Here is a 23,214-nt window from a genome sequence, read left to right on the forward strand (position 1 = left end):
AATTTGCAACAGGTTGTGCTTCAAAAGTTAATGTGTAAATTGATTATTTAAAACTATAAAAATATTTTATCCATGGAAATGATATAATAAATGATGGTTACCTTTCCAGGTAAGCCCTTGAGTTTAATAGTTAAATGCACTACACTGGTCTTATTTAAACCTCACCAAACATTGTTTACAATACATTCTGTGTCAAAACACATTCTAAATTCCAACTCCATTGAAAATCAGGGCAAATGATTAATTATTTGGGGGAAAATTAAGCTAGGTCTCTACATCAAAGAGATTCCAGATGGATTAAACGTTTAAATGTCAAAAAGTAAAATTATACAAGTATTAGAAGAAAATATAGGTGAGTACTACTTATGAGGTAAGGAGGCAGAAATCATAAAGGAAAAAAAAATGACATTTGAATCCATAAAAGTTTAAAACGTCTTCTGCCAGACATTAAAAAGATAAAGACAAATTGATTACAAAAAAATAAAAGCAACATATGACACAGGGTTGGTATCCTCAATACATAAAGAACTTCATTTTACAAACCTGTAAGAAAAAACAATGAACCTCAACAGAAATGAGCAATAAGGGAAAAAAAGAGTTCAGCCTTAATACTAATCAAAGAAATGCATTTAACCAAAAGATACCTTTGCCTATCAAATTGCTAACGATTTACAGAAAAAAATAATACCCAGTGCTAATACGGATATGGGGAAAAGAGCACTCTGGATATACTGCTGGAGAAAGTGTAAATCAGCACAACCCTTCAAGAAGGCAATCTAAGTCTGTATTTAAAAAACAAAAAGAGACACATAAAACTTTGAAATGTCCCATCATTTCAACTTTAAAAAAAAAAAGACAAGTGTGCAAAGATGTACATATAAGAATGCTCACCATAACTTTTTCCAAAAAGAACTCCAAATTGTAAACCTAAATTCCTAACAATAGAGAACTAGTTAAATATATCATGGTACATCCATATAATGGAATACTATGCAGTCACTAAAAATGATGATAAAGATGTAAATTTATTGACATGGAAAGACAGTCACATGTAATAAGTGGAAAAAGCAGTTTACAAAACAATATGAATTGTAATGATCCCATTTTAAATAAATATATACATGTTTTAATGTATATATTTGTATGGGAAAAACTCTGGAAGGATATACACCAAAATGTTAACAGTGGCTATCTCTGAGTGGTAGAATTTTAGACAATTTAAATTGTTTGTTTTGCTTATTTGGATTTTCTAATGTGCCTACAATGTCTATGATGAATATGTATTATTTGTGTAATTAAAAACAAAACAAAACCAAAAGTCAGGTATACGTAATGTCTTCTCTAGTTCCCTCACTGGGAAAAGGAGTAAATGCCCCTGACCACTTGTTAATTCAACAAATGTACAAGGATATAAGCTAACCATCTTTGGAGAATTATCAACTGGGAAATAAAAGGTAGCCCACCCATTACCCCACATCGCACATGAGACAGCTGCTCTGAATTTGAACTCCTCTCTCTACTCTCCCTAACTCTATTTATTCACCCAACCATTCATCCATCCATTTCACTTCATTCATGCTATGTTCTAGGCACCAAGCAGGAGATGAAAGGTTAATGAAACATGCCCCTATCCTAAAGATCCATCTTACAGGACCTCACAGGTCTACTGACCCTTAAAAAGGGTAACTTTCATTTTCAAACACTCAGAGTATGTTCCTAGGTTAGGGAATGCCCACACAATATTACAAAGCACAGAAATGGTGCCAAAATGCAGAAAAGGGGGAGGCAGGTATAAAATCTTTATTTTCCGAAGACACTTTCAGAGGCTGAGTATTGCCCACTTCTTTGGTAAGGATTCAAATAACTCCAGGATACATCCTCTTAAAAGCCACAACCATTTATTCAACTGAACACTGATGATTTTTATCCAAACATTCCAGACAAACCTTAAACTAGCTCTTAAGAACACTGGTTTTGGAGTCAGACACCTAGATTCAAATTTCTGCTCTTACACTAATTACGAAGCCTTGAACAAGTTATTTAAACTATCTAAGCTCTACTTTCTTCATATGGAAAGTGGAGATTGAAAAGTCTTCAGAGAGTTGTGAAGACTAAATGAGATAATGACATAAGACCTGTCACATAGTAAACAATCTAAGTTAGCTATTTTAATTATAGCCAAAATTCAATCACTCCCTCTGTGGCCCACCAATCTGCTACTTCTGCATTTGCTCTTAGTAAATGGTATCATCATTAATCTAGTAGCCCAAAGTAGATTTTCTCATTAATTATACACAGTGTTCTCTTCCGATTGACACAGATCTACTCAATGGCTCCCCATTATTTGGCTTCTAGAACCCTTGGTTTAACTTGAGCTACATTTATATTTTCCATGGGAATATAATTTGAGAATCATCTGCTCCTTGTAATTTTCAATGCAAAGTAACAATCACAGCTTATAACTTACTTTTTGGTGTGGTAGAAACAGCACTAAAATCAGAATTGGTAGACCAGGGGTAGAGTCCTAGGTCTGCCACTTAAAAGCTTTATGATTTGGGGCAATTCAGACTTTCTCCTAACCTATTACTTGATCTGTTCAAAATGGGGATACCTGCCCTGTCTACTCAAAGGGTTGTTGTTAAGCTCAAAACTGAGATAACTCGTAAGAAAATACATTATAAACTGTAAGAAGCTGTACCAACGCAAATTACTATTATTAAGGTAAGGTAGCTTCATGAGGATAAAATAATACTGCATAAAGACCTTTTGATCTTAGAATCAGAAAAAGTTTAGAATTGGTAAGGGATCTTGAAAGTTTTCTGTTCCAAATATACAAATATACTCATATCATATGCTTAAGTTCTTTCTATCCCATTCTCACCTATAGTTGAACACTATCAGGACAAGAAAGAAGTATCTCACCAGGCAGCTTACTATACTATCTCAGAACAAGCACTGGCTGCTCGATAACGCTCTTCTTCATACAGTAACTTTCCTCAAATGCAAATTCCCTTTAAGAGGATTACTAATACATGATGACTAACTTGCCTGCACTCTATCTACAAAGTCACAGAAGTAAATCTACAGCTATGACTATAAACTACCCCAAGTCTGTTCTTTTCTAGATAACTCGAGGTCCTTCAAACACTCCTTTTAGAAGATGAGACCACTTTCTTCTCTGAGCATGCATCCAATTCATCTGAAAGGGTAGTAAAGAGAATTGTGTGCAATTAACATTGCAACCTTGATATGACCAATGCAGAGTAAAGTAAAAGGCATATCACCTCCCTTGTCCTACATAATAAACTTATACTAATGCAGTTCACATATGCATTATTTTTGGAATGTCCACAACACATTGCTCGGTCATACTATTTTTTTCCCTGTTTTCTGTTACTTCCTTGTTTTCTTCACTTACACTGCAACTAAGCCCTCTATCCTCTATTCTGCACTTAGTCTCATGAATAAAGCCTTACTTTAAATTTTTGAATTCATCTTTTTCCAGTTCTGATTCATTGCTACAACCTCTACAGATTAGATTCCAAATCTGCCAATCAGCTACTTCACTATTTTCAGCTTCATGTAATCCATAAATTGTACAACGTATTTTCTTTTCTGAACTTTTCACCCAGCTAATTAATAGCGATATACTAACAAAACAATCTAAGAAAAAAATTAAGTGAAACATCTAATGGTATTTTATGCTCTACTTTTTGCAAAAACAACTACTTCCTTCCTAAGTTTACCAAAGATTTAAAATTTTGAACAATTTAATTTTTAAAGCAGGAAAATATAAAAGCTAATGTTATCCTCCATACCAGTGAAGCTTTACCAAAACCGACCCACAAAAGCACCTTTATTTCAACAAACCTTTTGTATCACTTTGCCAAAACAAGGATTCAAATGCTATCTAATAGAAATGAGTATAAAGTTACCTATGCAGCTAAGAATTTTCACTTTTGAAAAAGGACTCTCGACTTCACTAGAGATTAGGTTACATGGATCACCAGTCTGACTCAATATTGTAATACTTATAGTTCCAAAAGTTCAAGGAATAATACCAATTAAACAAGAAAATTTATTTCTCTAATTTTAAGAAACAAAGAGAAAAAAACATGTGGTCTGAATCTGGCTAGTACCAGGTTTAAACCCCAGTTCTGTCACTTACTACTGTAGTTACCTGACCTTGGGTAAGTTACTTAACATTTTGAGCCTCAGTTTCTTCATTTGTAAGATGCATATAATATCTACTTCACAGGGATGCTGTAATTAAAAGGACCCACCAAGGGACAGTAGATGCTCAGTAAATGCTACATCCTGTCCCCTCTTTGGCCTCAATTGACTGTGTAACATTTACATTTCTACAGTTAGCTTCCAAAGTGTAATGCAATAAAGAAGTACAAGAGTGTTGAGATACCTGTTTCACCACTTACTACAGCCAATTTCCTGTCAAGCAGGGTAGAAGAGATCATTCATATGTGTGATATATTTTTATACAATGTGGCTATAGAGTACAAATGCAAAAGAATAGTTTAAACGTGAGGCAAATGTATTTATCCTCTCTCATCCCACCATAATGCCTTCCAGCCAAAAAATCGCAGATCTTGGCAGACTGTACATATGCAAATATTATGTGAAATACTAGAAAAGGTTAGGAAATGCTAATCAAGCTTTACTCTGGTAGTCTGAAATGTGTAAAAGTCAAAAATTAGAATAACGTACAATATGGGCCTTATCAGAACAAATCAGAAAAAGGAGACTGTTAGCTTGAGTTTCAGCAGGTATTGTTTTCAACATTAACTTCTAATGTTGTGGTATAAAATTATCACTTAAGATAATTTTCCTGCTCTTAAGGCAATAAACAATTCAAGTCAGTAATTCTGAACGAACGTTTCAGGACTTCTAGAATATCCCGAAGTATTTTAAGGAAAATTTTGAAGTGTTAAAAATAAGAGTATTTTTCTAATTAAAAAAATTTTATTTTAAGCAGCCCTATTAAACAGATTGTTTTGCTGTAATGGCATGTTACAACCACACACATTTCCAGGCTGTTTGGCTGTTTGATACCTCTGAAAAAATGCACTGAGTCCAGCAGGAGATCATCTTGTATAAGTACACTAGGACTAAAAAAATGATCTGTGATTCAAAAATGCTACCTTGAACTTAGTAGGACATATCATCTACTGACATCCTACTACCACCTGGAAATGAAATGTATATATGAACACTGGGAGAAAAGAATTCCTCACAGAGAACAGCCTAAAGTAACAGGAAGGGAGGAGGAAAAGAATGGGGCCAGAGCCCTAGAGTACTAATTTGGAGACCCAGGTTGTAGATATGAGCAAGAATCATGCCTTTTTATTTTTTTCTTTACTGTCCTCAAGTTTCCACAAGTGTATCTGCCTTCCGAACTCCCTGATATCAGCAGTGGTTTTCCTGTCCAAAGCGTATGCCATAGGACTCCCGTGAAGGTGCTGAGGATGAGGCATGAGAAACCTCTCTAAAACTTCAGTTAAGATACCATCAAATTGTTCAGAATCCAAAGAATCTTCTATGCAATCACATTGAAACAATAAGAAACAAGCATTTTATATTCTTAATAAGGAATGTATATAATCCTTACCAATATGACAGGATTAAGAATCAGCTCCTCATTTATCCTAAGGAAATATCAGAGATGTGCATAAAGACTTATGTACAGTGATATTCATCATACTCATTATACTGAAAAATAGAAAACAATCTAAATGACCAACAGGGGACTGGTTAAATAAATCATAATACATCTATTCATATGTAGGAATACTATGCAATGGTTAAAATCAGGGCCTCAAAGAAAAATCAATGATGCAAAAATATGGTTGCAATATATTAAGTTAAAAAGGATACAAAACTAAATAGTATGATCCCAATTTTGCATACCCCCCTCCCAACATGTGTGCATGTAACTGGCAAAACATATATAAAATCTTATCAGTAGTTACCTGGGTCATAGGATTTTCTTCTTTGTACTGTATTTTCAAAATTATATGCATTTATTATATATTTTTTATAAAGAGAAAAACAATCAATGTAACTAGAAAAATCCATTTATTTCTAGTTAAGGTGCCCTTACATGTGCTTTGCTATTCCTCTAGCAACTAAAGGTCTGCTAGTACTCAAGACTATTCTATGTTCTAGACTAGGGTAGGAATGACCACTGGTTATATTTACATTATTAAGTTTTAGAGGAAACTTTCAGAAGCTTTTTTTTTTTTTCCTCTCTGATGGTTTCCTGTGGTTGTGGCCTCAGAAAATAGATACGGTTTTAGGCCTGAATCCATCTCATTTTTTTGGAGTGTACCCCTATGGGGAATTCTGCTTATGAAACAAGAGTATGTTGAGATAAGAATAAAGAAACGAAAACACGGTAGCCAAAATTAAATCTGCATTGTGAATAGCAAGTATTGGAACTGACACTGCAGAAAACAGAATCCATGCCAAGGAGGACAAACTTGAGTAAATGAAAAAAAAAATGAAAGAAAAGATTAAAAAACGATGGAGGACAGACGTAGAAATAATCTATGAATAACAGATGCTCCTAAAGAAAAAACCCCAGCAGTTTAATCAATCAAAAGTATAAGAAAACTTTCCAGTTCCGGAAAAAAATACCTGAGACTGGAGACTGAGAAGGTTCAACAGAGATCATCAACACCAAGACATGTCCTGGCAAATGTTTTTAAATTTCAAGGATAAAGATATAATCCTACAAGCATACAAGCAGAAAAAAATAGGTTATTTTCAAAGAAACTAAAATCAGATTGACCTCAGATTTCTCCTCTGCAACAATAAAATGCCAGAAGACAATGAAGTAATGACTTACAGAGAGTTAAAAGGGAAAAGTTATGATCTAAGAATTTTATACCTTGTCCTACTTGTTCATGTACAAAGATCACAGGAAATTCTTCTTAGTTCTGCAGTCTTATAAAATTTCACCATCCTGGTAGTACCTTTTTTCATAAACTGTTCAAAAGTATGTCTTAGACCATTGAAAGAGAAACAAAATAAGAACTCAAGAATACTGAGGTAGGAAAGAATTGGTGAAGTATATTGATACCAACTTAATATCTAGAAATAACTGAATAAAATAACTAACCCCAATAAAGGAGAAAGGGTCAATAATGAAGAATAAATAACTGATATAAGTATATAAACAATATAAACCTTTAGAAAGTTAAAGGTAAGATTTGTAACCTCAGGATAAATTAATGTGGACTCAAATTAAAAGAGGCAGTGGAAGAAGGGAGAAACTAAGATTCTAAATTCTCTGTCTTTCCTAAAAAGATATTTTAAAACCACTACTTTTAGTAACTACCAAATAAATATAAATTTTGGCATGCTTTGAAAAAGCATACAACAACCGAGAATTATACTTATTTATTGCAGTCCAAATCAGTGGAGAATATAATAACTGGCAAAGACTGTGAATAGTACTTTATGCAGGCATCACATTCAACCCTAAGCACGGAGGTAGGTATAATTACCCCTATTTCACAGATGAGGAAACCAAGGCTCAGCAAAGTTAATTTGTGAATGGCAGAAGCAAGATTCAAAGCCAAGCCTTTCTAGCTCCATAATTCTTTCGTCAATATTTCATAACCTCTTCAAACAAACAAATCCATACGGCAGAAGAAAAAAAACAAACCATAAGGAAAAGAATAAAAAACTTAAAATAGGATGACAGAAATAATTCCAAAAGTAATAATGTAAGAAATGTAAAGTATCTAATTAAAACAAAGTGTCTTACTGGATATTGGATGCCATTACAGAATTACTGATGTTTTTATGAGTGATGATGGTATGTTTGATGTTTATAAAAGTCTTTATCTTTGAAGAAATATAAATGTAAATATTTATGTCTGAATTGATGTATCTAGGAGTAGCTTCAAAATAATCCACTGGAGCCAGGGAGGGGAAGAGAGAAAGTAGTGTGTATGATGGGGAGTACAGATGAAACAAGACTGGCCATGAGTTGATAATCTTTGAGGCTGGGCTATGGAAATATGGTGGTGGTTCATTATACTATTCTCTCTACTCTGGTATGTGTTTGAAATGCTTGATAATAAAAATTTTAATAGTCTTAGGTTATATTTTTAAGAAGCTTAAAAAATCCACACCAGTATTTACTGCTTTAAAGAGAAAGCCAAGCAAAACCAGATAAGCATAGAAAAGCATAAAGAAAAAGAAGAAAGCAAGTGTATGTATTATTAAGGCCAAAAATAAAATGTGAAGCAAAAACCTTAAGCTGATTAAATAAAAAGGTGATTTGATTTGGACTAAAAATGTAATTAGTACTTAATACATACAGTAATAATAATTGCTATCATTTACTGAGCAATTACTGCACACCAGGCAAGTACATCTTTGATGCTTCTAAGAACTCTGTGAGGCATTATCACTAATTTACAAATGAGGACATTAAGCCAAGATGGGTATGTCAATCTTTTAAAGCACTGTATCCTCAGCCCCTAGCAAAATGCCTGGCTGGCATACAGTAAGTGCTCAATAAATATTTGTTGAATAAATGAAAAAGTCTAATATCCTGCCTAAAGCAAATAAGTAGAGCTTAAATTCAAACCTAACTCTGATTCTAAAACCCCTACTTTTAATCACATTTAAATCTTTTCATAATATTTCATAGTAAGAGTGAAGATGTTTATTTCCTCCTGTGTATGTTTCTGTTTGTCAGATTTTCTATAATCAGTCTGTGTAACTTTTTTCAGACAAGTCATTAAAAATAATAAATGCAAAATAGTACCGAACACTTAATCAGGTTACCGACTAACCTAACCACAAAACACAAAAGGAGATGTTCTGGGGACTATAACATGAAATAAATGGATACAAGTGGAAGGGGAAATTTTAGCACACTAACATCAACTAGCATAATGAATAAAACAGGACAAAGCATTTGATGTAACTTACATTAGAATAGGTAGATATTGAATTTTATAATGTAAAAAGAATATGGGTTCAAGTTATCTATGAAAAGTTATAAAAGACTGACCATGTTCTAGGCCATGAAGTAAATCCAAAATTCTTAAAAGCAGGAACTCTACAGATATTTTCTGATTATGATAAAAAACTGAATAAGGAAATAAAGCACTCATTCAGAAATCAACATTATTCTAAATAACTACTGGCTCAAGGAAATAAATAATAACAGCTATCATTTATGCAATGCTTATTTTGTTCAAAGTACAGCGTTGGCTATGTTGCATATATTCTCTCATTTAATCCCAATTAATCATTAATCAACTATGAAGGATGTTATTATATAGAGAAGAAAAAACTTAGGTTGAGAATTAGTAACTTGTCCAAGATCACAGGGATATTAAGTTTGCGGATAAGACAACTGAACCCAAGTCTGAATCCAAAGCTCACACTACTACACAGAAATGATGTCATATTACTGTTAGAATTCAAGTATAGGCATCTAGCTGTGCTCATTTTTCTCTATTTATAAAATAAAATTTTGTAATAAAAAGTGGAGAAAACTACAACTCTTAACACATGTTCTGAAAATGTCCGTTTGTTAAATACACTACACTAAGAAGGTAATGGTTCGTTTTTCTAACGTATCATTGATCCGACATAATATTTAAAATTGCATAATCTCCTAAAAGAGACTCCTTTGAATATATTCATATTCTCGAGAGGGCAATTAAAAAGGAAGAAACCATAAAATCAGATAAAGTAGGGAATATAAGGTAAACATGATTGTCACTAAATTTATCTCTAAAAAGTCACTATTTTCTGGTACTTATCTGCAATCCATAAGAGTTCAATGGAATCTTAGCCAGCATGGATTTGAATCCACCACTAACTGTGGGCAAGCCCTTAAAGCCTCTCTGATTTGTGGTTTCTTCATGCATAAAATATGTGGATATCTAAGGGCTTTTCCAGCTTGAAAATGTTATAATCCTGTGACTTTAAGGATTAAAAGTATTTAAAATTTTGTGGGGTTTTTACACCTGAGGAAATTACTAATTCTGTATTTAAAGCTGTTTTGTACGTTATTTCTAACTGTAATTCCTTCTTTCTTTTCTGCATCTAAAATACAGTTTTATCTATATCCTTCATTGGTACCTTTGTATCCAAGTGTAAACAAGGATAATACCAAAGAATGGATTGTAACAAATGCTGTCACCTGAAAGAGAAGTACCAACAAAGAGAAAATAAATGAAACATTGTTTTTCTGTACAGATTAAGGAACCTAAAGCAATTTTATAATTTCCACAATCCAATCTTACTAGTCTTATTTTACTAGTAAAGTGTCAACTTATTTTTTAAGCTCCTCTGTGTACTCCCACTGCTATTTATGCCTTCCTAACACCTTCAAACTCCACCTCTTAGTACCACATGGAGTTGGCAGTGTTTCCCAAACCTGTGTGATGATCAGAATCACCTAAGATTCCTGTTAATAATACACTACCTGGCCTTACCTCAAACTGAAACTGAATCATAAGTTCCAGAAGCCCCGTGGCTCGGTATTTCATTTTTTAAACAGGCACCTTAGATGACTCCTGTGATTAGGTTAAGTCTGGGAAATCACAGTGTAGAGAAAAGATCATGGGCTTTGGAGCCTGACATACCAAGTTTCAGAACCTGGCTTTGTCCTTTATTATAGGTGTGACTTTGGGCAAGCTACTTAACATGAGTCTCAGTTTTCTAATCTACAAGATTTGAATACCAGTTATGCCGGAGGTTGTAATAAAGTTTAGTACGCTTAGCCATGCTGGGTGCCCAGTAAGTGTTAGCTTCTCTTTCCTCCTGCTCATCTTGCCAGAGGAACTGACAAAAGCAAATACTTGAGGGTATTCTGGTGAGTCCCTTACCCTAATGGGTCCACTTCCATTTCTAGGGCTAAAAATCTGAGTACTAGATAATTCATTAGTGCATTACTTGGTTTGGCTAATTTAGGTCTTAGGAAAAAGTCTAATAATTTCTTCTGGTTTCCAGAGGCTTAGTGAAGTCCTTCTATCTAAAACAGATACACCATGATGCCGAGCTTCAAAGCCCAAGCTTTATTTGTTATGTGACTGTGGCAAAATTACCTGAACCTGTTTCTTCATCGGCAAAACAAGCGGTGCTTAAATGTTTGATGAACTGAACCCAACATGTGTTACTGATAACATAACTGTTAACTAAAAGTCACTTTAATTAAACTTACACACAGTCTTACAAACATTCATATGAACAAAACGACAGCAATGATAGCTTGCCAGTAAGTGAAACGAGACAGAATACGACTTGCTCAAATACACAGTAAAAAAGAGCTTAACAGCCAAGCAATATCAACTGTACCTTAACACAAAGTGTATTAGACAAGTTTGGAACTGAACTTACTCAGGAAAAAACAACCCAAACTACTCACTCATTAAATATATATACATATATATATATATTTAAAAGTACCATAGGTACAAACACAACCAGGCACCAAGGTTTATTTTTGGAAAAATGAGAAATATAGTTTATAATTACAGCTCCATAATGAATTCTAGCTGTATATGTATTAAGCATAAACGCTATTAATAAGAGCACTCTACTAAAAATTGTTAGTATTAACTGTCCAGATAAGCTACAAAATAAAAGAAACCTAAAGAAATTAGAAAAAAACTAAAAATCTGGGAACATTCATTCAAGACAGAGGAAAAATTTTTTAAAAAATAAACAAGAAAATAACAAACCTCAAATCCTACTGAAAGTAATTTAAAGAACCACAGCTTTTCTCTCAACTTATTTATTCTTTAATACAACTATTTTCTTTCATTTAGTTCCTGCCCTTTGCTTATGTTTATTTCCAGACATTTAATATTTTTACTGCTATTCTGAATGAGACCTTTTTTCCCATTACCATTTCTAACAAGGAAAACTATTTATTAATTTTTAAATATATATTCTGTTTAATACCACCTTATTAGACCATTAGTTTTCACAAAGCTTTTTAGTAGTCTCCATAGATTACCTAAGAAGATGATTACATCATCTATGAATAGTTATCTTTTATCCTTCTTTTGAACACCTTTTGATTTTCTTGTCTAACTTCATTAGCAAACTCTTGTAGAATGTAAAATAGAGGTGAAAACAGCAGGCACAATTTTAATGAGATTGCCCATAATATGTCTCCATCAAGCATGATGCTGGCTACTGGTCTGAGACTATTTTTTAATAATGTTAAGGACACACCCTTTTATTCCTATTTTACTGGGGTTTTTTTTGGGGGTTTTTTTTGCGGTACGCGGGCCTCTCACTGTTGTGGCCTCTCCCACTGCAGAGCACAGGCTCCAGACACGCAGGCTCAGGGGCCCAGCCACTCCGCGGCATGTGGGATCTTCCCGGACTGGGGCCCGAACCCATGTCCCCTGCATCGGCAGGCAGACTCTCAACCACTGCGCCACCAGGGAAGCGCTATTTCATTGTTTTTAATTGAGAATAGACACTGAATTTTATCTAATGCTTTCTCAACTTTTTTCCGAACTTTTAAATTAGAAATGATTATATATTCACAGGAAATTGCAAAAATAATAGAGAGGTCCCATATACCTTTAACCCAGTGGTTACATCTTACACAACTTCCTGTCAAGACCAGGAAAATTATACTGGTACGATGCCCAGACCTTACTCAGATATCACTGGTTTTACAGGTTCTCGCGTGTGTGTCCGTGTGCGTGCTCATTGTTACACATTTTATCACGTGTATAGGCTCCTGTATCTACCACCAGAGTAAAGATACCAGTTCTTCGCCATCAGGATCCTGCGTGTTGCCCCTTTACATCCACCTCTCTCCCACCCTTCTTCCTAACCCTGGCAACCACTAATCTAGTCTCCAATTTTGTCATTTCAAGAATGTTATATAAATGGAATCATATGGTATGTAACTTTTTTCCACTCAGCACGAATTCCCTGAAGATTCATCCAAGTTGTTGTGTGTATCAATAATTCATTCCTTTTAGTTTAGTAGTATTCCAGTATTCCATGGTGTGAACATACCACAGCTTGTTTAACTATTCACCCATTGAAGGACATTTGGTGTCTAACTTTTGGATATTACAAATAAAGCTGCTATGAACATTTGCGAACAGACTTCTATGTGGACATACATTTTCATTTCTCTGGGATAAATGCCCAGGAGTGCAACTGCTGGGTTATAAAATAAGTGTATGTTTAGTTTTTAAAGAGATGACCAAACTATTTTCCAGAAAGGCTGTATAATTTCACTTGCCCATCAGCAATGTATGAAAGATCCCCAGTTTGTCCATATCCTCACCAACACTAGGTACTGTCACTATTTTTCATTTTGGGTATCCTAAAAGGTATGTAGAGATATCTCATTGCGGTTTTAATTTTCATTTCTCTGATAGCTAACCATGTTGACGTCTTCTCATATGCTTATGTGCTATCCATATATCCCCTTTGATGAAATGTCTGTTTATCTCTTTTGTCCAATTTCTAACTGGACTATTTGCCTTTGTTACTGTTAAGTTTTGAGAGTTCCTTATATATATTCTAGATACAAGTCCTGTCTCAGATATAGGTGTGCAAATACTTTCACCCAATCTGTGGCTTGTCTTTTCATCCCATTAACAGGATCTTTTCCACAGAGCGAACATTTTGAATTTTGATCAAGTCCAATTTATTATTATTTTCTTTTATGGATTGTGCTTTTGGTGTCTGGTCTATGAACCCTTCACTTAGCCCACAGGCCCGAAGACTTTCTCTTATATCTAAGTGCTAAATGTTTTAGAGTTTCCACGATCCATTTTGGATTAATTTTTGTATAAGGTGTAAGGTTTAGGTTGAGGTTCACTGTTTTACCTATGGGTGTGTAATTGCTCCAAGCACCACTGCTGAAAAGGCTGTCTATTTTTCCTTCATTGAATTGCATTTGCATCCTTGAAAAAAATCAGTTGGCCGTACTTGTTTGGGTCTATTTCTGGGCTCTCCATTCTGTTCCACTGATCTATGTATTTATCCCTTCACCAATACCACAGGATTTTGATTACTGAAACTATTTAGTAAGTCTAAAAGTTGGGTAAAGTGATTCCTCCCACTTTATTTTTATCCTGTTTTGGATATTTTAGTTCCTTTACCGTTGCATATAACTTTTAGAATACGGTTGTGTTAAACCTATAGAAGAATTTGGGGAGAACTGGCATCTTTACTATGTTGTGTCTTCTTATGTATGAACATGGTAGACCTCTCCATTTATTTAGACCTTTGATTTCATTTAACATTTTTTAGTTTTCAGCACACAAGCCCTAGACATGTTTTGTTAGATTTATACCTAAGAATTTTTTTAAGCAATTACAAATGGAACTATGTTTTTCATTTTCGTTTCCACACGTTCATTGCTAGTATATAGAAACACTATTTTTGTATGCTGATCTTGTATCTTACAACTTTGCTGAACTCACTTATCAGTTCTAGATTTACGTAGATTCCTTGGGATTTCCATTGGAGACCTCATGTCACTTGCAAATAGAGACATTTTTATTTCTTCCTTTCCAATCTGTATGTCTTTAATCATGTTTTGCACATTATTAATATTTTTATTCAACTTTAATATGGTGGACTACATCAATTGATTTTTTGAATACTGAACCAGTCTTACACCCCTGGAATACAACCCACTTGATCATGCTGTATACTTCTTTTTATATGTTGCTGGATTTGTTTTGCTAATATTTTGTTGAGCATTCTGTGTCTATATTCTTAAGGGATACTGATGTGGAGTTTTCTTTTCTGTACTGTCTTTAGGTTTTGGTATCAGGGTGATACTGGCCTCAAAAAATGAGTAGTGATATGCTTCCTCTTCTATTTTCTGGAAGAGAATGTGTAGAATTCATGTTATTCTTGATGTTCCAGATCCTTCTTTTATCATTTCCTTTCTGCTTGAAGAACTACCTGTAGTCATTCCTTCACGGTCTGTTACAGACACATTCTCTTAGCTTCCCTTCACCAGAGACTGCTTTGATTGCACCTTCACGCTAGAAGGATATTTTCACTGGGTATAGAATTCTGGGTTGCCAGATCTTTTCTTTCAGCACTTAAAAGACAGTGTGCCATTTCCTTCTGGCTTCCATGGTTTTTAATGTGGGATCTACTGTCATTTGAATTATTATTCCCCTATAGGTAATAGTTCAGTTCTAACTGCTTTTAAGATTTTTTGTCTTTTACTTTGATTTAGAAACAAATTTTAACTGTGGCAAAATACACCTAGCATGAAATTTACTGTCTTAACTGTTTTTTAGTATAAAGTTCAGTATGTTAAGTATATTCACATTGGGTTTCCCTGGTGGCACAGTGGTTGAGAGTCCGCCTGCCGATGCAGGGGACGCGGGTTCGTGCCCTGGTCCAGGAAGATCCCGCATGCCGCGGAGCGGCTGGGCCCGTGAACCATCGCCTCTGAGCCTTCGCGTCCGGAGCCTGCGCGTCCGGAGCCCGTGCTCCGCAACGGGAGAGGCCACAACAGTGAGAGGCCCGCATACAGAAAAAAAAAAAAAGTATATTCACATTCTTGTGCAACCAATCTCCAGAATTTTTCATCTTGCAAAATTAAAATTCTATACCCATTAAACAATTTCACATTTCCGAAGGTTTGATTTTGATGCGCCTAGGTGTGGATTACCTTAGTTTACCTTATTTGGAGTTCAATCAGCTTCTTGAATCTGTAGGCTTAATCTTTTGCCAAACTGGGGGAATTTCAGGCATTATTTCTTCAAGTCCACCTTTTTTCTCTGCTTCTGAAACTGTGGTGACATGAATATTAAATCTTCTGTTAATGTTCCCAGGCACCTGAGACACTCCATTTATTTTTCAGTTTATTTTTACTCTGCTATTCAGATTGAGTAATTTCTATTGCTCTATCTTCAATTTTATTGATTCTTTCCAGTCACCTCCATTTTTTTTTTTTTTTTTGGCTGCACCGCATGTGGGATCTTAGTTCCCTGACCAGCGATCGAACTCGCACCCCCTGCAATGGAAGCACAGAGTCTTAACCACTGGACTGCCAGGGAAGTCCCTCCATTCTTCTATTGAGCCCATGTAGTAAGTTTATTTCAGTTATTGCATTTTTCGGTTCTAAAGTGTCCATTTTCTACTTTATTTCTTTTCTGAGACTAATTTTTCATTTGTTTCAAATGTCTTTGTGGTTGCTCACTGAAGTATTTTTATGATGGCTGTTTTAAAATCCTTGTCAGACAATTCCAATATCTGAAGCATCTCCGTGCTGGTATCTGGTGCCTTTTTTCTCATTCATGATGCAATTTTCTTGGGTCTTAGTGTAAGTGAACTTCAGCTGTATAATGGACATTTGGGAGATTTTAAGACTCTGGATCCTATTTAATCTTTTTTAGCAGGCAGTCTACCAGTTGAGGTGTAGTGTGAGGGCAGGGTGAGTGTGTATGTTCAGCTTCCTGCTGGGCTCCGCCAACACCACCCTGGCAAAAGTGGAGCAATGACTCACATTGCTCTTTTGCAGATGGGTGGGATGGAAGTTCAGCTTCACTCTTGTACCCAGTGAAAGTGGGGCACCAACCCATACCACCTCATTGCCTCTGAGCAGGGATGCAAGCTCAGCTCCCTGACAGACCCTACTGACAACAGGAAGAGGGGAAGTGGAGGGCTGACTCACACTGCTTCATTGCTGCAGGGTAGAGTGGAGTTCAGCAGAGTTCAGCAGAGCTCAAGGTAGACTTCGGCTCCCTGAAAGGCCCAGCTGACAACAGGAGAGGGGAGAGGGAGAATTGGGGTGCCAATCAGCCCTGCCATCTACCACTCTGTTCCACCTTGTAGATGCCAGATGGGGGTGGCATCTGGGCCCTACTGCAACAGCGGAGGGGGGAAGCAGCGTTGACCAGGCCACCTCCAACCATCTTGTTCTGCCTTGTTGATGCTGGGTGAGGGTGGACCTCACTGACACAGGGCGGGAGGAGGCTTAGTGGGGACTAGTCCTACCTCACACCACCTTGTTATGTCTCATTGCTTCCAGGTTGGAGTGGAGGGTCAATTGGCTGCTGGACCCCACTGACACTACCCTAGTGAGAACACCACCTCCTTCTGTAGGGAGTGCGACAGGGGTGGTGGTAAGGGAATATCAGGTCCCTGCACAACCTGCCAAAGCCACCGAGCAGGGGGAATCAAAGTGCTGTTTGTTTTTGCTAGGCAGCGAAGGGGAGAAAGGGCGATTAGGTCCCTGATCTGCCCAGCCAACACCACTGGGTGGAGGAATCCATCCACTGCCACTTGCTTCTTAGAAGCAGGGTGGGGTTTTTCTGTTGGTGTTTGGCTACAGTAGGGTGGGTTTTGTCAAAAAGGTTTACTGTTGTTAGCCCACCCTTTCTTTAGTCATCTGGCTAAAGAGAACAGGCTTTTCTTGGAACCCTTTTTGTCTGTGCCTGTTGGTGGTTCCAGGTTGGAGGCTTTTAAAACACCCTGTCCAGGATATATGGGAGGCAATAAGAACACCCAGGGAACTCACTACTTGTGTCATTCCTTTAATCCCAAAGTCTGTAGGCAGTCTGCTTTCTAATTTCCACCTTTCAGAGTGTTCCTGTACTTGTTTGCTGTGATGTCTTAGGTGTTTTAGTTGTAAAGGAAGACCTAGGAGGAAAAGGACTCCTCCATCTTGGCAGAACCAGAAGTCTCCGCCAAGTGATTAATTTTTATGTTGAAAATAACATTTTCTGTGTGTGTGTGTGTGTGTGTGTGTGTGTGTGTGTGTGTGTGTGTTAAAAGAAACTTTACTGGGTGTTTGGGGTAATGACATTTATTTTCTAGGTGTCTACATTATGGTTAAAAATGCACTATGGAAAACTGCTATATAACATCATACATCAGAACTTTCCCCTAAAGTTCCGATTATGCTTATATCATTCCTGGCTAATTTGGCTTGCTTCATGTTATTCAACTGCCTGTCCACCTCAGTACTTTCACACTATAATATTCCAAAGCAAAGAATTCTATCTCATTCATTATCACCTAGTACTATACCACACAAATTCAGAACAGCCAGGGGGAAAAGATCACTTTAAAACTCAATTTGAGCTCCTCTTTTTAATAATCCAAGGCAAATCTTATTTTTAACTTGCCTCTGACATTTCTCTCTTTAAGTAACCCCCCTTACTGCTGTCAACATCCATTGTGATAGCTATTTTTCTTGAATTATACCAAGAGCCAGGAGGAACTTGAAGGAAAGAAGGCCAACAGGGGTTTTGCTTTGCATTTTCACTACTTTAAATGAAACGTCTGTATATCTCACTTTAAGAGATGGATCCTTGAAAATTCATTTATTTGTTGACTTATATTTAATTTCAGAGATTCTACACTTTTTGTTTTGACTGACCTTCAATTAATTCCTGTACTCTTGCTTTAAATAAGAAACTACAGAATAGTATAAGAAGACTGAGGAGACTGTAAGGAAAAATATCACTGCCTCAATTTTTGCTTTCTTTGTATAATTTGTTTTATAATTAATCTTTTAATTCTTTGTTGTGTTCCTCTAGAAACTCTGTTCTGGCTGGGAGAAGGTGTGGCCCAGGTGAAGTAGGGCTCTATTCACCCAACTGGAAAGCCATTGTTCTAGAAAAAGCTTTTTATTTATCACATCTAAAAATAAAGGAAATCTTTTAAAAGTGCAAACTGAAACTAAGTTTTCTGAGAACTATGTATATAACATGACACAGATAAGGATCTTCTATATCAGCATTAGAGCGAAACTCCATTTAAGTCCCTAAATCAGCAGCAAAACAAGCACGAGAACTATGGATACAACTAGACAATAAGCACATGAAAACATCCTTCACATTCCCAGTCATTAGAGAAATGTAAATCAAAACCACAATGAGATACCACTTTCAAACACACTAGGGTGGTTATAATGAAAAAAACAATAACAAGTGTTGGTGAGGATGTGGAGAAACTGAAACCCTCGTGCATTGCTGGTGTGAATGTAAAATGATACAAACAAGTTGGAAAACTATTTGGCAGTTCTTCAAAATATTAAATATAGACTTACCATATGACACAGCAATTCCACTCCTAGGCAAACACCCAAGAGAACTGAAAACATGTTCACATAAAAGCTTGTATACAAATGTTCATAGCAGCATTATTTATAATACCCCCAAAATGGAAACAATCAAAATGTCCACCAACAGATACACTGATAAACAAAACTGCTATAACCACACAATAGATTACTCAGCCATAAAAATGAAGCATTGACACATGCTACAACACTGATGAACCCTGAATACATTATGTTAAGTGAATGATGTCGACACAAAGGTCACATATCATATGATTCCATTAACATGAAATGCCCAGAATAGGCTAATCTACAGAGACAGAAATTAGATCATTAGTTGCCAGGGGCTGGGGGAAGGAAGGAATAGGGAGTGACTGCTAATGAGTATGGGATTTGGGGGGTCATGAAAATCTTCTGGCACTAGATAGTGGTGATGGTTGCACAACTTTGTGAATATACTAAAGACCACTGAATTGTATACTTTACAAGGGTACAATTTTGTGGTATATAAATCATATCTCAATTTTTAAAAAGATTAACTAGGGCTATTTAACCTAAGAATTAAAAAACCCAAAGGGGGGGGGAAAAGTCACCAATGATCAACGTTTCTTTAAATTTCCTTTTCTTTTACTATAGCAAGATAATTGGCAACTTTTTCAGGTTGTGCCACATCCTGTTTTCTGGCACTCTGAGGGAAAGTCAAATACATTTTTCTGAAAAGAAGATGCAAATATAAAGAGGTAATGATTTAATAAGCTGCAATTAAAAAACAGAGCACAGTTACTCAAGCACACACCTAGGGGCTTCTGTATGGAGAGGTGTTAAGTTACATCTGGACAAACCCCCTTTTTCAAGTACAGTAGTTTTTGTTTCAAATTCTCACTTGTAAGATAGTTGCTTAGAAATCTCAAAAAAATTTCCCATACGATGTCACATACGATGCTGTTTCTCAGGCCAGCTCACAAAAGCTTATTTTACCCATGCTGTATTTGGAGAGTAATATCAATTTTGCTTTTCTAAGTCTCCCTGTACGTTCCCATGAAGACACCTGCTCAATACAAACCACCTGGACCCTTTTGCCCGTAGGAGGAGATGTCATCTAGACCGAGTCACTCACCTCTACGCTGTTTTCAACCAAAGCAGGGCAGTCTAGTGGAAAATCAGTGGGATTGCGATCTGTGAGACCTGGTGTTTGAACCCTGCCTCCTCCACTTAATAGCTATGCAACCATGAACAAGTTACTTAACCTCTCTAGGCTTCAGTTTCCTCACCTGTAAGTTGAGGTTAATTACATCTACCTCATTCAAGTTGATATACACAAAGTGTCTAGTCAGAGAGGGCGTTCAGTATATGTTAATCTCCAAGATGAACCAATCTACTTTCCCAGTATTAATTAGCTGGGAAATAATAGTATAGTGAACAAAATGCACCAATTCTGATAGCTAAATTTCCCCAATGCTTCGATGTTATCACTTGAATGAGAAATGTCACTGTAAAGTTAGTAAAGTTGTAGAAAGTGCAGAATGGTTATTTGAGGGGCATGTACCACTTAGGAGGGCTTATCAAAATCTTCAGGGTAGAAGAGAGACAAGACGAAGCTGATTAAACATAATTTGAAACAGCATATTAAATATATTTTTCATTTAGAAAAAGCTTTAGCCTATTAATTTCAAACTACAAGTAAGAAAAGGTAGAGTTGAAAAACACTGGTGTAGAAAAAAGGGTTCAGTTTGTGCTAATTCTATAATCTAGAACTGTGCTGTTCAATGTGGTAGCCAATAGCCACAAATGACTATTAAAATTTAAATTAATTAAAGTTAACTTAAAAATTCAGTTTCTCAGCCATACTGGCCACATTTCAAGTGCTCAGTAGCCACACATGTGGCTGGCTAGTGGCTACTGAATGGTACCCATCTAGAAGCTGGGTTTTTTTTAAGTGAATCTTTCCTATTATTTTATATTCCTTTCAGGTAGACTCCTCTGCTCCTAAATGTGAAGAAGTGAAATAACATCCTGGGTAACTGAGGTTTTTAGTAGAGATTCTACAAGATTTCTGAAGATTTCTCCCAAAACACTGCACTTGAGGTGCACTTCAATCTATTAATGTCAAAATGAACTTTTGTTTCAGGCTATCATTTGCCATCTGCTTCTAACACATATCAAATGACTGAACCAAGTTTCCTATAACAAGTTTTGTGGGCCAAAGGATTAGAGGCAAGCTCACAGAAATCTAGATGACCAGGTCAGACATGAAGATGAGACCATCACCATATGTAAGATTATAAAAATCAATTAACATGGTGGATAAAACAATTAATTTTTAAGGTATGTAAGAAACCATGGATAGAGTATTCGTTAAGATGGGAAAATCTGATTTAAGTTATGCTACTGCTGTAATTCTACTTATACTAATAGAGGGGAAGACTGATAGGAAGTATAAAAGTGCTTTTGGATTTACGCATAAATGTAGGATTATCTAATATTCAGGCAACTAGCACTATTTCATGAAAAAACAAAACAAAACACGAAAATACCCTCCAAAAGACAATGTGGAGAGCTGACTCCAGGTGGGGCAGTAGGCTAGCCTCCTGATCTTTAGTTCATTCACGTTCCTTTCTAGCTGACACCTTCAAGAGAAGAAGGTACATATTCAGAGTAGGTAATGCCAGTAATTGAGCTATTCCATTATGGTATGCTGAAGCATAAAATCACTGTTTGTTAGTAGGTAATACGCCCCTCGAATACCCCTGACTCCAGAGGTATGTGTATATAATGGGCAGAGATCAGAAAAAGGGTGAGGAAGTCATTTTACATCATTGGTAAGCTGTAAGTAAACTTTTTTTTTAAAGATGAAGTAACAATGTTCCCAAGTTAAAAACAGCTGCATCAAAATGTCATTAATCCTAGCTGTTTTCTAGTAACTTCAAGTTTGAAGCAATTAATTAAAAAAGAATGGGAGAAGTAGACAGATTGACAGCAGCATAAAATAGCAAATGATAAGAGTTTTTTTAAAACTATGAATATTAAAAGTAAATTACAGAGTAAGTCCATGAGGGAGCCATTTAGTAGGGGCAATTAGCTTGATATTAAGGTAGAATATGACCATTACCTTTCAAAACACTGAATTTTAAAAGTTCAAATTATTTCAAACTTTTATTTAAACTACTGCATTTAAATTTTTAGTCCACTATTAAGATGGAAAATTGTTACACAAATTAATTTAGAAAGACTCCAATTCAAAATGAAACAAAAACTCGTTTGACAGTTACAGAAAAAAAGATTTGATACAGTCAATTAAACATTAACAGCTTGTTTCCAGGCAATACTGGATCATGTTACTGTAGTTATCAGACTTTCCAAAACTGTGTTCTGCAAAGCACTTGTGTCCTCTGAGACTTCAATAGATGGTTCATAAAAAATGGGTGCTGACATCAAGTCTCAAATGCTGTGAGCTATTTCCTTTTTGCAGATTCAGCATGTACATTATCACCTTAAAAGTTCTAAGATGTTATGCAGTAAAGACATTGGTCAGATCTCATTTAATTCCACAATCCCCAAATTTATTCGATTATGTCACGCTCCTTTGGTTTTTTTGGAGGGAGAAGATGGTTGTTGGGGCACAGACACACTTTGAAAACTTTCAGAGACTTCTCAGCTGAAAATACCATATGGACTGTTGAAAGTTCCTTAAGTACCAGTATCACATAGCAGAACAAAAACCAAAGGATTGTATTTCCAGACAGGAAAAGCCAGTCACTCATGGCATATTCAAATAACCGAAATAAATGTGTTTATAGTAATGGGGAGGGAAGTGTGCCATATTAATTTCTGTCCCTAAAAAATGAAATTAACAGAACTGATCCTAAAATATAAAAAGGTGTGCACATTTTGTTTTGGTACTTTTTAGAAAGTAAGTTAAAATTCTACCTATTGATGCCATATATTGACTTTATTTCTTCAGAGACACACTTCCTTCAAGAGGTTGACATATAGGGTATACCATATTTCAACAATTATAAGACACCATCGTGTGTGAGATATACTATTATCTTATATATCACTAAGAGAAAAAAGCCACTGCTGATTAAACAATGACATGCCGTGGACTGTGAGAGGGCTTCCAATTTGAGCAACGTTGAAAT

General features: G+C 35.8%; 1 protein-coding gene across 1 annotated transcript in view; it reads right to left on the minus strand.

Moving 5' to 3' along the window:
• RPS6KA3 (ribosomal protein S6 kinase A3) overlaps positions 1 to 23,214 on the minus strand; it is a 105,458-nt gene that overhangs the window by 76,207 nt on the left and 6,037 nt on the right. The window lies entirely within an intron of this gene.

The sequence above is a fragment of the Phocoena phocoena genome, chromosome X (assembly GCF_963924675.1).
Source record: "Phocoena phocoena chromosome X, mPhoPho1.1, whole genome shotgun sequence".
NCBI classification, from domain to species: Eukaryota; Metazoa; Chordata; class Mammalia; order Artiodactyla; family Phocoenidae; genus Phocoena; species Phocoena phocoena.